Genomic DNA, 3895 nt, shown 5'->3' with positions numbered 1-3895 from the left:
GCTTAATCTTAAAGATACACGCCACCCGCCACCCCTGAGCCTCCTAAGATAATATGTACAACTTAGAGCGCAAGTCATGAAGGACAGTTTTCTCTTAGCACAATCGGACTGGTTGGAACTGGCTGCAGAAATCTCAGACACTGCTTTCTCCCAATTTCCCATTACTTTTGAGCCCATTTATCTGACATGCCAAGGGTTATGATGTACGAATCACATATATATATATTTTTATCCTCCTGTGTCCTCCCTCCTTCTGGTTCTGTTTTTCATAGTAACTATCTCTATGTAACAGTTGATTACAATTTTGGGGAGGATCTTACATACTTATCATAATGACAGTTTTATATATCTCTTACGTCTTTGTACAAAAGAACTTAAACCACTTAGAGTTTCAAACTGGATAAAAATCCTCTCTGTTACATTTACATGTACAATCACTAAGCATCATAACAAAAATAACAATTATGTCTTAAAAACTTACCTACGTTCCAATAGCACATTGAGTTATCTTGATAAGCACATATATTATCTCATTTAATCTTAACTCTACCATGTAGGCATCACTATTCCTATTTAACATATGAGGAAACTGAGCTAAGAGAAGCTAAGTAACTTGGTTACAGCCAATAAACAGGAGAGCTGCAATTCTCACCCGTTTCCCTCTCAACCCCACAGCTTATGCTCATCTTACTACAAGGTGCCACCACTCTTTTTTTTTTTTTTTTTTGTGAGGGCGATCAGCCCTGAGCTAACATCCATGCTAATCCTCCTCTTTTTGCTGAGGAAGACCCGCTCTGAGCTAACATCTATTGCCAATCCTCCTCCTTTTTGTTTTCTTCCCCAAAGCCCCAGTAGATACTTGTATGTCATAGTTGCACAGCCTTCTAGTTGCTGTATGTGGGACGCGGCCTCAGCATGGCCGGAGAAGCAGTGAGTTGGTGCGCGCCTGGATCCGAACCCCGGGCTGCCAGTAGCGGAGCGCGCGCACTTAACCGCTAAGCCACGGGGCCGGCCCAGTGCCGCCTCTCTTAAGTGTCAGTATAGCGATACAACCACCTGAGAACGCGTAATGGCCCACTACCAAACTTAACTATCTGCCCATCACAGATAATAACGAGCCCAAATTCTCCCCTCTGGTCTCCTCTTAGTTCATTTGCTCAAGGCCATTTTACCCAGAAACAAACCGAACCACATGTCTGTAGAAGAGACACACAGACAAGAGGAGAAACAAGCCGCATAAACAGCCAGCCAAGGGACAAGGACCGGAATGATTCCTCACGGCAGAAAAGGATCCAGAGGTCACGTGGGCCCACAAGCAGGGATAAAGTAGCCAAGGAGTCCTGGTAGAGGAGCACGAAGCAGCAGTGGGACAGCCTGTCTCCGAGGTGAGGAAGGGCCGTGCTACTTCATGCTGGGCCTTGCATCAACGAGAAAACACAACTGCTTGTTGTGTTTGTACTTGTGATGCAGACAGACCCTAATGAAGTAAATTGTTTACTGATTTTGTTTTTATTGTTTTTGTGTCAATAGATTGTCCGAGGATTAAAAAGTAAGCAGCATTGTTTGTTGGAGAGCCCTACAGGAAGTGGGAAAAGCTTAGTCTTACTTTGTGCTGCTTTAGCGTGGCGACAGTCTCTTCTTCGTGTAAGTATGTGGTTGATATATTCAGCTTGATTATTGGGACTTGAAAAAAATATAATAAAGTACTTTTTATCCAGAATGATTCATTTAAGGAAATAGCAGTAACTAAGAATATACTTTTGGTCTTTCTTTTAATCCTCCCTGCTTGATATTTTAATGAATCTCAATATAAACGAATACTCAAGTGGTTGTGCCTTTATTACATTATTAATCTTTGACTATTATCTTTTTGTAAGTTATGTAAGTTGATGATAATTTCTCTATAAATGTCTCTGACAGCATAAGTGTTTCTCTCCTGTCCTAATTTGATGCTACAGATAGGGTGACCAACTTGTCCAGATTTGCCAGGTACTTTCCCAGGTTTAGCCCTGAAAATCTTACAGCCTGGGGGACCTCCCAATCCTGGGCAAATTCGAGTGGTTGCTCACTCTAGCTGCAGAGGATGATGAATGTTTGTTTAATTAGAAATATTATGAATAGAGGTTCTTTCACTTTGAGGGAAGCCAGCGGATGAAAGCTTAAGCGAAAAAGCTGAAGTGCCGTTGTCACGTCGTCGTACGTGCCGCTCAAAGAGTGTTACAAACGATGGCGAGGACTGAGGAGCTTCACGTCATTTCAACAGTCCAAGTACACCACCTTCTGAAAGAAATGGCACTTCATCAACTTGTCAAGGTAGGTTATATTTTTGCCTGGGTCTGTTGGTATGTGTAATAGGAACCTTCATTACTGTTGTTATGAGACCTAATTTGATAAATTTGATGAGCATAATTCATTAGGTACCTCCATGTAATTTCTCTGGAATTATTTTTAGATAACACAAGAGTGGTCAGAAATCCTTGGACTACTTTATTCTTGGCTTGGCTTTTAATTGATTTGGACATTTTGCTAGCTTAAATCATTTTTTGAAGCAGGCAAGGCAAAATAAATGATATTCAGAAATTGATGTTATTTGTAGGCAGGATTGTTAATTATAAGTTAGAATTTTAGAAAACATTGATTTGTATTGTAAGACAAAATCTAGTTAGCCTCATTCATTCTTGATAAGTTTGCATGAACTTCTGAAGCCAGTATCCTGCATGAGGATGAGATATGTTTTAGGTATGATCCTTGAATAGTTCTAATTAGATTTATTTAAGTGAAATATATTAAGAATAACATAAGACTCTTAATTTTTAAAAAATATTTCTCTGGCTTTGACTATATGGAAAAGATTGGTCGTTATTTGCCTAAGACCTAGGAGACATCCTGTACACGTTGCTCTACCTTATTTCTCCGTGCAAATCTCTATCTCCATTGACAACTCCCTGGTCCAAACCACCATCTCTTGTTTAGAGCATGCAATAACTTCTTTTCCTGCTTTCACTCATGCCATTCTTTAACTAATCACTGGCAGGGAGAAAAGAGGTGGCCATGACTGACTTAAGTCTCAACGTATCCACTTCCTAAAATCAAGAATGGAGTCGTCTTCCTCTAAAGCACATGACTATGTGTGGAGGAGGGTGGCTGCTGGAACCCAAGTGTGATTCTGTTAGGAGTGAGGAAGAGGAGATGGAATAGTTACTGGAGAGGTGACCAATAGTGTTGTCTACACTGTTTTGACCCTTAGCCCTTTTGACTTTCTTTCCATTCCTTCAAAGGGTCATGCTGGGACCTCAGCTGCCTCCCTGTCTCCTGCAGGAGACTGTGCAGGGGATGGCTCTCCCTGCACAGAGGCTGGGCCCTCAGCTGCCTCCTGTTCTCCTGCAGGAGCCTGTGCAGGGGATGGCTCTCCCTGCACAGAGGCTGGGCCCTCAGCTGCCTCCTGTTCTCCTGCTGGAGGCTGTGCAGGGGATGGCTCTCCCTGCACAGAGGCTGGGGCCTCAGCTGCCTCCCTGTCTCCTGCAGGAGACTGGGCAAGGTATGGCTCTCCCTGCACGGAGGCTGGGCCCTCTGCTGACTCTCGTTCTCCTGCAGGAGCCTGTGCAGGGCATGGCTCTCCCTGCACAGAGGCTGGGGCCTCAGCTGCCTCCTGTTCTCCTGCAGGAGCCAGTGCAGGGGATGGCTCTCCCTGCTTGGAGGCTGAGGCCTCAGCTGCCTCTTGGTTTGTCTTTCCAGCTTTCTACCCTTTCTTGTTTTTGTTTAGGCCGCAGGAAGAGCAACGCGTTTCGTGTGTGGCTTCTGGCTCTGGTGTCCCACTTAGAACAGCAGTCTGTACCCCAAGATTATGCACATATTTACCGAAAGGGCTTTCTTTGATACATCAAATCTAGACTCC

The sequence above is a fragment of the Diceros bicornis genome, unplaced genomic scaffold, assembly GCF_020826845.1.
Source record: "Diceros bicornis minor isolate mBicDic1 unplaced genomic scaffold, mDicBic1.mat.cur scaffold_263_ctg1, whole genome shotgun sequence".
NCBI lineage: Eukaryota > Metazoa > Chordata > Mammalia > Perissodactyla > Rhinocerotidae > Diceros > Diceros bicornis.
This window is presented reverse-complemented; position numbering follows the sequence as displayed.